Genomic DNA, 11,119 nt, shown 5'->3' on the forward strand with positions numbered 1-11,119 from the left:
AGATGCCCGGGTAAGTCTTTTCCCTCTGTTCCAATATACCATTTTGCTGAGTGTGTGAATACCGCCATACATGTGCATGCACACGCACGTACAGACACACACATGCACACATACACTATACTGTACACGGCGGCAAGTGTCTCACCTCCTGATTCCCCAAAGCCTTTCCACCATCTACAAGGCACAAGTAAGGAGTGTGATGGAATACTCTCCACTTGCCTGGATGAGTGCAGCTCCAACAACACTCAAGAAGCTCGACACCATCCAGGACAAAGCAGCCCGCTTGATTGGCACCCCATCCACCTTAAACATTGGGCTGTAGGAATGGAGGTTCCTATCTGAATAAGGTATTCGACTCGATGAATCAAATCAACAGGTTTTAATGAACAACGAAGTTAACAGGGAAACTACAGGAGAAACGGTACACAGGTCTGATCAGCTTGCTGGGCACTCAACGACTACTGGAAGCTGACGTCATGACGTCATCGCGTTCTTCGCGCCACTGGTGGTCATGTGATCGGCGTCATGACGTCATCATGTGGAGTGCAGGAAAACACAATACAGTACAGTTAACAGGCAATTTAAAGGTGCAGTCCGCGGCTGCACTACACTGTAGTTAAAGGGATTATTACTAATTGTTCTGAGACCCTTGGTGGCTCCGCCACATGCGCCCCCCCAGAATTCACTTTAACGGACATTGTCAACCGAGTAGGAGGTTTAATGATCCTGGCCGAACGGCGCCGAAACTCAGGCAGCGGAAATGGGGCATTAGTAGAAGAATCAGTGCCGGATTGCGGCAGAAGCGGCGTCTCGGGCGAGGCAGAAATGGTAGTCAGAGGTGCAGGCGCGTCTGAGGCCGAATCGGGCTGTTCGACGGCGGGCTGGTGCACGGCTGGTCTGGCGGCCAACGGCGGTCGGCCGCGGCGAGGCGGTTGGGCAGCCACGACAGGCTCACTCCCATCTAGGTGGGCTGGTTTGAGCCGGTCAATAGAGATGGTATCGGACTTTCCACCGACTTCGACTGTGAAAAACGTTTCCCCTGATGAGATGACACGAAAAGGTCCGGTATACGGCGGCTTGGGTGGGTCTCTGTGACCGTCCTGTCTAATAAAGACATAGTCCGAACTCATGAGCTCTGTCGGGATGTGAGGCCTCTGCAGGTCGTGCTGCGAGGTTGGGATGGGCAGGAAATTCCTAGCCGCCTCCTGATGTAGCAGGAGCTGTTGAGCTGCAGACCATGGTTCGGTGTGTGGAGGGAGAAAGTCACCTGGCACTCTGAGTGTCTGGCCATAAACCAGCTCAGCCGATGAAGACTGAAGATCCTCCTTTGGGGCTGTCCGGAGGCCCAGCATCACCCATGGGAGCCTGTCCACCCAGTTGGGTCCCCTCAAGCTGGCACGGAGGGACGCTTTGAGAGACCGATGGAATCTTTCGCACAGACCATTCGCCTGCGGATGGTACGCGGTGGAACAGTGCAGCTTGGTACCCAGGCCTTGTGCCACTGTGTTCCACAGCTCTGATGTGAATTGCGGACCGCGGTCCGAGGAGATGTCCGATGGCACCCCGAACCGAGCCACCCACGACGAAAGAAACGCCCTGGCGATGTCTGCTGCGGTGGTAGCGGCCAAGGGAATCACCTCTGGCCACCTGGTGGTCCGGTCTACCACCGTCAGGAGCTGTGTGAATCCACGTGACCCGGGAAGGGGACCTACTAAATCCACGTGAACGTGGTCGAAACGGCGCTCAGGCACCGGGAAGTTGGCCACCGGAGCCTTGACGTGACGGTGGACTTTGGATTTTTGACAATCGACGCAATTGTTTGTCCAGTCCCGGACGTCCAAATGCATGCCTTTCCAAACGAATTTGTGGGACAGTAGCCATTGAGAAGCCCGCATCCCTGGGTGAGATAACCCGTGGATTGCCTGGAATACTTTCTTGCGCCATTCGACCAGCACAATGGGCCGGGGCACTCCCATGGATGTGTCGCACAAGAGCGTGGTTCCTGCCGCTTGAAACGGCACATCTGCAACCTGCCAACTGGAAGGCGTGGTCCTAAACACTTGTACCCCTGGGTCTGCCAGTTGATCCTCTGCCAGTCCGACGAAATCGATGCCCAGGTGGACTGCCTGGACTGGAACCCGGGAAAGGCAATCTGCCACGAGATTATCCTTGCCTGACACGTGCCGCAAATCCGTTGTGAATTCGGATATAAACGTGAGGTGGCGCTGCTGCCGAGCTGACCAAGGTTCCGCCGTTTTGGCCATGGCGAAGGTGAGCGGCTTGTGGTCCACGAATGCAGTGAACGGACGGCCTTCTAGAAGGAAACAGAAATGCCGGATGGCCAAAAACAGGGCTAGCAACTCTCTGCCAAAAGGGCTATACTTTCGCTCGTTCTTGCGCAGTTGGCGGCTGAAAAAGGCTAACGGCTGCCAACCCCCGTCGACCCACTGCTCTTGAACTGCTCCGATGGCGTAGTCGGAGGCATCCGTAGTGAGGGCAACAGTCGCGCCCGGGAGTGGGTGTGTAAGCATAGTTGCATCCGCCAACGCCGCTTTGGTATCGCGGAACGCCTGGTCCATTTGCGGTGTCCAAGTGAGAACATCCTTGCCCGACTTTCCTTTTAGTGCTTCGTACAGAGGTTGCATTAACCGGGCCACTTTGGGGACGAAACGATGATAAAAATTTACCATCCCCAAGAACTCTTGCAGGGGTTTGACTGTGTGAGGCCACGGGAATGCGGTAACTGCCTCTACCTTGGTGGCTAGCGGGACGGCGCCTTCTGGGGTAATCCTGTGTCCCAGGAAATCAATACTGGATACTCCAAACGTGCATTTGGCCGGATTGACAATAAGGCCGTGTTGGCTGAGCCGGGCGAAAAGTGTACGTAAATGGGTCATGTGAGCTGTCGTATCCTTGCTGGCTATTAGGATGTCGTCCAAATATACAAAAATGAAGGGCAGGTCCCGTAAGACAGAGTCCATCAACCGCTGGAATGCTTGAGCTGCGTTTTTCAGACCGAATGGCATGTGGAGGAACTCTAAAAGGCCAAACGGAGTGATGACTGCCATTTTGGGGACGTCTGGAGGGTGCACTGGAACTTGGTGATATCCACGAACGAGATCCACTTTAGAAAATATAGAGTTGTCAGCCAGATGTGCCGAAAAATCTTGGATGTGGGGAATAGGATACCTGTCCGGTGTCATGGCGTCGTTTAAGCATCTGTAATCCCCGCAAGGTCGCCATCCGCCGCCTGGTTTGGGTACTATATGCAGTGGGGAGGACCAAGGGCTGTCCGAACGCCGGATGATCCCGAGGCGCTCCATGGGCTGGAACTCAGCCTTTGCGGCTGCCAGCTTGCCGGCTTCTAATCGCCGCGCCCGAGCGTAAACGGGTGCTCCGGTCGTGGAAATATGGTGCTCCACCCCGTGCCGTGTGCTTGCAGCCGAAAAAGTAGGCCTGGTGAGCTCCGGGAATTCGCCAAGCAGGCGTGTAAACCCGTCTTGCGACGGAACCGCACAGGCCACCGACCAGGACACGGTGGTGCTGCGGTGGCAGGGCACTGCGTGGAAAGTGGACGCATTAATGAGTCGGCAGTGTTGGACGTCGACCAGCAGACCGTTGGCACAAAAAAAATCAGCCCCCAGGATGGCCTGTGAAACCTTAGCTGTAATAAAGTCGCAGACAAAACGCTGACCGGCGAAGGTTAAGTTTACCGTCCGTTTACCGAACGTACGCATGGCAGCGCCGTTTATTGCCACGAGGGAAGGCCCCTGGCCGCCGGATAGTAGGTCCAGCTTTGAAGCTGGCAGGATGCTGCACTGTGAACCAGTGTCGCACAGGAATCGTCGGCCCGTAACGGAATCCGTAACGTAAATGAGTTTGCCCGCTGAGCCCACCGCCATAGCTAACTTGCCGTGCTTTTTAGACCTTGTCGTCCGTCCGGGAGAATGCGGGCTTGTTGGAGTTTTGTTTTCTTGAGGGAAACTGCAAGGAGGCCGGCAGCATCGAGCTTTGGCGCCAAAACGGGCGTGGTACGCGCACCATCCTGCTGGGGGAGGGCTGGGCTTCGCTCGCATGGGGGAAAGGCGCCTCGTGGCTGCACAACATTGCTGAGTAACAGTAAATATCTTGTCTGCCTCTGCAGCGAGTTCAGCACCGTTGGCCAAGGCCGCCTGAACCGGTTCGGGTAGCTGGCAGAGGAAAAGCTCACGGAATAAAAAGCATTGGGGTTCCGCGCCCAACAGCGTGAGCATTTGACTCATCAGCTCTGACGGTTTTGAGTCCCCGAGGCCGGGCATGGAAATAAGCTTGCGTGCCCGCTCCGACTTATTAAGATCAAATACCTGTAGCAAACGGGCTTTAAGCGCTTCGTACTTGCCCTCCTCCGGTGGGCTTCCAAGGATGCTGACGACCCGCGAGGCCATGGCACTGTTGAGAGCGGCAACCACATAATAATAACGGGTCGAATCCGCTGTGACCTCCCGGAGAGCGAACTGTGCTTCTGCCTGGAAAAACCATGCTGCTGGCTGCTGTTCCCAGAATTGTAGCAGTTTAAGGGCGACGGCGTTCGTGTTCATCCTCGACGAAAGTTGTCCGACGAGATCGGGGTCACCAATGTAGGAATGGAGGTTCCTATCTGAATAAGGTATTCGACTCGATGAATCAAATCAACAGGTTTTAATGAACAACAAAGTTAACAGGGGAACTACAGGAGAAACGGTACACAGGTCTGATCAGCTTGCTGGGCACTCGACGGCTACTGGAAGGTTCTGGAAGCTGACGTCATGACGTCATCGTGTTCTTCGCGCCACTGGTGGTCACGTGATCGGCGTCATGACGTCATCACGTGGAGTGCAGGAAAACACAATACAGTACAGTTAATAGGCAGTTTAAAGGTGCAGTCCGCGGCTGCACTACACTGTAGTTAAAGGGATTATTACTAATTGTTCTGAGACCCTTGGTGGCTCCGCCACAGGGCTGTATTTTCCGATCGGAGACTTCTCGCATGCGGAGGTCTCCGATCTGGGAAAAATCTACGCACTTACCCGAGGTGCTCCCGAGGTGAATATAGTTCCACTCCTGGGCATCTCCAACTCAAAATGCGCAAAGGCCCACGTATCCCAGAGGCGCAGGCGGTTCGCAAGCATCCCTGGGATCACTTGGGCCATGGGGAGCCAATAGAAGAAGGGAATCTCCCTTCATACACTTTGACAGATAGACTGTCAAATATATGAATGGAGATCACCCCAAAAACACTTTAAAACATTAATTTTTTTTTTTTAAATCACATTTTTAAAATTAGTTGAAATTACAATAAGTTAAATATTTTAAACAAAAATTTTATTTTATGAAAGAAATAATTAAAGTTTTTTACGGGGCTAAAAAGAAACTTATCTTTTTTAAAGTATTTTTAAATGATAAATGAGTGAATATTTTTAAAAACTTTTTTCAAATCTTATACCAGACGTAAGATTTCTAAGGGTTTCCTGCGGGCGGAGGTTCTCCAGAAAGCGGAACTATCCGCCCGCAGAGGCCCTTCTCCAGGGCAGGCAGAGGATCTGTCAAGAGCATTCTTGACAGATCAGAAATGCCGGTTTTCTGCGCATGCGCTTAGCATGCCTGAAACCAGCATTTCTAATGTCCCTACGGTTGTGTACACAGCGCATACACATCCGTAGGGATCGGAATATCCGGCCCATTCACTCCCTCCACCACCGGCGTACCGTGGCTGCAGTGTGTACCATCTACAAGATGCACTGCAGCAACTCGCCAAGGCTTCTTCGACAACACCTCCCAAACCCGTGACCTCTACCACCTAGAAGGATGAGGGCAGCAGGCGCATGGGAACACCACCACCTCCAAGTTCCCCTTCGAGTCACACACCATGTTGACTTGGAACTATATCGGCGGTTCCTTCATCGTCGCTGGGTCAAAATCCTGGAACTCCCTCCCTAACAGCACTGTGGGAGTACCTTCACCGCACGAACTGCAGCGGTTCAAGAAGGCGGCTCACCACCAGCTTCTCAAGGGCAACTAGGGATGGGCAATAAATGCTGGCCTTGCCAGAGATGCCCACATCCCATGAACTAATAAAAAAAAATTCCATCAATATAGCGAATACATGTACACAGTTCCAGTATGCTGCATTTCCAGCATTTAGTTGTATTGGGTTTGTTTATGGAGAGGCTGTGAAAAGCGTGTGTGTTTCCCAAGAAAGACCAGGTTAAAATGTTCAAAAAATGTAGAAGCCAATTTAGAACATAAGAACATAAGAAATAGGAGCAGGAATAGGCCACTTGGCCCCTCGAGCCTGCTCCGTCATTCAATATGATCATGGCTGATCTTGGGCTCAAAGCCACTTCCCCGCCTGCTCCCCATAATCCTTCACTCCCTTATCTTGCAAAAATCTGTCTATCTCCACCTTAAATGTATTTAATGACCCAGCCTCCACGGCTCTCTGGGGCAGAGAATTCCACAGATTTACGACCCTCTGAGAGAAGAAGTTCCTCCTCATCTCAGTTCTAAAAGGGCGACCCTTTATTCTGAGACTGTGCCCCCGAGTTCTAGATTTCCCCACGAGGGGAAGCATCCTCTCTGCATCTACCTTGTCGAGCCCCCTCAGTAACTTATATGTTTCAATAAGATCACCTCTCATTCTTCTAAATTCCAATGAGTATAGGCCCAGCCTGCTCAACCTTTCCTCATAAGTCAACCCTTTCATCTCTGGAATTAACCTAATGAATCATCTCTGAACTGCCTCCAATGCAAATATATCCTTCCTTAAATAAGGAGACCAAAACTGTACGCAGTACTCAAGGTGTGGTCTCACCAATACCCCGTACAGTTGTAGCAGGACTTCCCGGCTTTTATACTCCAACCCCCTTGCAATAAAGGCCAACATTCATTTGCCTTCCTGATTACTTGCTGTACCTGCATGCTAACTTTTTGTGTTTCATGCACAAGGACCCCCAGGTCCCTCTCAACTGTAGCATTTTGTAATCTCTCATTTAAATAATCATTTGCTTTTTTATTTTTCCTGCCAAAGTGTATAACCTTGCACTTTCCCACATTATACTCCATCTGTCAAATGTCTGCCCACTCTCCTAGCCTGCCTATATCCCTTTGCAGATTCTTTGAGTTCTCTGCACAACCTGCTTTCCCACCCATCTTTGTATCATCCACAAACTTGGCTACATTACACTCAGTCCCTTCATCCAAGTCATTAATGTAGATTGTAAATAGTTGAGGCCCCAGCACCGATCCCTGTGGCACCCCACTAGTTACCGTTTGCCAACCGGAAAATTACCCATTTATCCCGACTCTCTGCTTTCTGCTAGTTAGTCAATTCTCTATCCATGCTAATATATTACCTCCAATTCCGTGAGTTCTTATCCTATGCAGTAACCTTTTATGTGGCACCTTATCCAATGCCTTCTGGAAATCCAAATACACCACATCCACTGGCTCACCCTTGTCCACCCTGCTTGTTCCATCCTCAAAGAGCTCCAGCAAATTTGTTAAACATAATTTCCCTTTCATAAAACCATGCTGACTCTGCTTGACTGCATTATGCTTTTCCAAATGCCCTGCTACTTCTTCCTTAATGAAGGACTCCAGCGTTTTCCCAATGACAGATGTTAGGCTAACTGGTCTATAGTTTCCTGCTTTCTCTCTTCCTCCTTTCTTAAATAGGGGTGTTTTATTTGCGGTTTTCCAATCCACTGGGATCTCTCCAGAGTCCAGGGAATTTTGGTATATTGCAACCAATGCATCCACTACTTCTTTTAAGACCCTGGGATGCTGGCCGTCTGGTCCAGGGGACTTGACATCTTTTAGTCCCATTATTTTACCAAGTACTATTTCCTTAGTGATAGTTTTTGTCTTTAGTCCCCCCTCCCTGTGGCCCCTTGATTATCCATTATTGGGATGTTGTTAGTGTCTTCTACTGTGAAGACAGATACAAAATATTTGTTCAGAGTTTCTGCCATTTCCCCGTTCCCCATTATTAATTCCCTAGTCTCATCCTCTAAGGGACCAATGTTTACTTTAGCTACCCTCTTCCTTTTTATATACCTGTCGAAGCTCTTACTATCTGTTTTAATGTTTTTTTGCCAGTTTACTCTCATAATTCATCTTCTCTCTCTTTATTTTTTTTTTAGTCATCCTTTACTGGTTTTTAAAAATTTCCCAATACTCTGGTCTCCCACCAATCTTGGAATCATTGTATGCCTTTGTTTTCAATTTGATACCATCCTTTACTTCCTTAGTTAGCCATGGATGGTGCTCCCTTCTCTTAAAATCTTTCTTTCTCACTGGAATATATTTTTGTTGAGAGTTATGAAATATCTCCTTAAATGTCCGCCACTGCATTTCAACTGCCTTACCCTTTAATTTATTTTTCCAGTCCACTTTAGACAGTTCTGCCCTCATGCCATTGTAATTAACTTTGATTAAGATCAGGACACTGGTTTGATACAACTTTCTCACCCTTCAACTGAATTTGAAATTCAACCATGCTATGATCACTCTTTCCAAGAGGATCCTTTACTATGAGATCATTTATTAATTCTGTCTCATTACACAGTACCGGATCCAAGATAGCCTGCTCCCTGGTTGGTTCCATTACATACTGTTCTAGGAAAACATCCCGGATGCACTCTATGAACTCTTCCTGAAGGCTACCATGGCCAATTTGATTTGTCCAATCAATATGGAGATTAAAATCACTCATGATTATTACCGTACCTTTTTTACAGGCCTCCATTATTTGTTGATTTATACTCTGTCCAACAGTATTGCTACTGTTTGGAGGCCTGTAGACTACGCCCACCAGAGACTTTTTCCCTTTACTATTTTTTCTATCTCCACCCAAACGATTCTACATCTTGAGCTTCTGAGCCAATGTCACTTCTGACCACTGCACTGATCTCATCCTTTACCAACAAAGCCACCCCACCTCCCTTTCCTTTCTGTCTATCCTTCCGAATTGTCAAATACCCTGGAATATTCAGTTCCCAGTCCTGATCACCTTGCAACCACGTCTCTGTAATGGCGATCAGATCATACCCATTTGTATCTATTTGTGCCGTCAACTCATCTATCTTGTTACGAATGCTGCGTGAATTCAGATATAGAGCTTTTAATTTTGTCTTTTTACCATTTCTTCTTGTTTTGGTCCCATTTTCTGTTGCACTCTTATTTTTAAATATTCTGTCCCTTCCTGTCACACTCTAGTTATTAGTTAAAAGCAGAGAAGGGGAGATGTTTGGATATCCCACAGTGATCCGGCATCAATGTGGGACATGGGCAAAGGGAATGCGATGCTCCTTTAGCTACTTATCGGGAATGTAGAAACCTGGCCATCAGTTACTATCAAAGCTCCAGAGACTTGGGCACACAATCCAGGCTGAGACTCCCAGTGCAGTACTGAGGGAGTGCTGCACTGTTGGAGGTGCTGTCTTTCGGATGAGACATTAAAGCAAGGCCATGTTTGCTCTCTCAGCTGGACATAAAAGATCCCATGGCACTATTTTGAAGAAGTGCAGGGGGATTTCTCATTGCTGTCCTGCCTTCTTCTTCTTAGGCAGTCCCTCGGAACCGAGGATGACTTGCTTCCACACTAAAAATGAGTTCTCAGGTGACTGATGAGCCCAATGCGGGACCTACAGTCTCTGTCACAGGTGGGGCAGACGGGGGTTGAAGGGGCAGTGGGTGGGGTGCTTGGGTTGACGTGCACTCCCTCCGCTGTTTGCGCTTGGCTTCCGCTTGCTCCCGGCGAAGAGACTCGAGGTGTTCAGCGCCTTCCCAGATGCTTCTCCTCCACTTTGTGCAGTCTTGGGCCAGGGATTCCCAGGTGTCGGTGGGCATGTTGCACTTTTTCAAGGAGGCTTTGAGGGTGTCCTTGAAGCATTTCTTCTGCCCACCTGGGGCTCTCTTGTCATGTTGGAGCTTCAAGTAGAGCGCTTGCTTTGGGGGTCTCGTATCGGGCATGTGGACGATGTAGCCCGTCCATCGGAGCTGGTTGAGCATGGTCAAAGCTTCAATGCTGGGGATGTTCGCCTGAGCGAGAACACTGACGTTTGTGCACCTATCCTGCCAATCTTGCGAAGGCAGTGTTGGTGGTACCTCTCCAGTGTTTTGAGGTGCCTGCTGTACATGGTCCATGTCTCTGAAGCATACAGGAGGGCGGGTATCACTATTGCTCTGTAGACCATGAGCTTGGTGCTGGGTTTGAGGTCCGGGAGCGAAGTCGGGACCCAGGAGTGAGGATGGGCCACATCGTCCGCATGCCCGATACAAGACTCCCAAAGCAAGCGTTACTGACCGGGCCTGTCCTGCCTAATATTTATCCCACAACCAAAATCACTTTAAAAAAACAGATTAGCTGATCATTATCATATTTCTGTTTGTGGGATGTTGCTGTGCGTAAATTGGCTGGAGCATTTCCAGTTGAAAATTGTTAAATCCGAAATTGTACTGGAATTATAAAGAATAAGAGCTTGTGGATCACCTCTGGATTAGTGCCATGCGGACTGCAAACATTTATTCAATTGATATGAACGCTTCCAGTATTCTGGTACCTCTGATATTCATACCAGATTCACACTCTGCCGGCCTCGCTTCTAAGTGAAGCAGGAAAGGCGGATAAATCAAAGGCAGCAGATGAAACACCGGCCTGTAATGGGGATTTGGTGTACAGTGAGATTTGCAGCAATCGATCCTTTAGGCTTCCTCCGGATGGTGGCACTGCAATCTAAGTATTAAAACTGGGAAACATCCCAGTATTTTTTGTTTGTCGTAGCAACGGCTGGAATAGTTCGCAGTGTACGAATAGACCGTCATCAATAGCGTGCTGTGCAAAGTGACATTTGTACTATTTGCAGCCAGAAGGCGGTAACTTGCTGAACAAAGCAAACATCTCCAGGATTCCCCTCTACCGTGGTTGGCACGGCCCTCGACCGTGTCTGTTCCATTTCGCGCACTTCTGCTCTCACCCCTTCTCTCTCTCTCCCAGAACCACCACAGAGTTCCCCTTGGCCTCACCTTTCACCCCACCAGCCTCCACATTCAACGGATCACCCTCCTTCATTTCCGCCACCTCCAGCGTGATCCCACTACC

This window comes from Somniosus microcephalus, unplaced genomic scaffold (genome assembly GCF_052327205.1).
Source record: "Somniosus microcephalus isolate GS21.2 unplaced genomic scaffold, FLI_Smic_1.0 unresolved_chr1, whole genome shotgun sequence".
Lineage (NCBI taxonomy): Eukaryota > Metazoa > Chordata > Chondrichthyes > Squaliformes > Somniosidae > Somniosus > Somniosus microcephalus.